We start from the raw sequence: 628 nt of genomic DNA, 5'->3' as shown, positions 1-628 counted from the left end.
TATATATATATATATATCAGGAAGAGAGTTTATTGTTCGAGATTGTTAGTTTTTCACGCGATGCTTGGAATTAAGTTTAATCACAGTGTACTGTATCTTAGAGAAAACTTTTCTTCTCTCCTTACTTAATTTTCTCCTTGACATTTTCTAACGGCTAGCTTCTTCCATTTTTAATTGGATAATTTTATTACAAAAATTTATTATTTATTTAATGTAATACGATTTAATTTATTGCGTGTTCTTGTCTTGTAACGTAATAATTGTTTAATAAGAGAAAGGATTTTTATGCCGTAAACGCGACAGGATAAAAACTTTAGTTTATCAAAAGGTAGACGTATACGTTGACTTATATCACTTGCAGAGTATTAAGGCCACTTCTCACGAGAGACGTTCTATTTCATTGCAAACAAACGTGTCACGTTTCTATACTGCGAACAACTTGGACGATACCCAAGGATTAAGTCGGGAATTGAAATTTCATCACAAAATTTCTCACGGAAAATTTAACATATTTCTCGCGCCCAACTTTCCAAGTTAGTTCAAGATCGTTTGAATTGTGTTTTTCAAAGGATGCCGCGACTATCTTTCTTATCTCTTCTCTCTCTTTTTCTTTCTCTTCTTTTTTCTT

The sequence above is a fragment of the Apis dorsata genome, unplaced genomic scaffold (assembly GCF_000469605.1).
Source record: "Apis dorsata unplaced genomic scaffold, Apis dorsata 1.3 scaffold_169, whole genome shotgun sequence".
Lineage (NCBI taxonomy): Eukaryota > Metazoa > Arthropoda > Insecta > Hymenoptera > Apidae > Apis > Apis dorsata.
Note: the sequence above shows the minus strand (reverse complement) of the source record.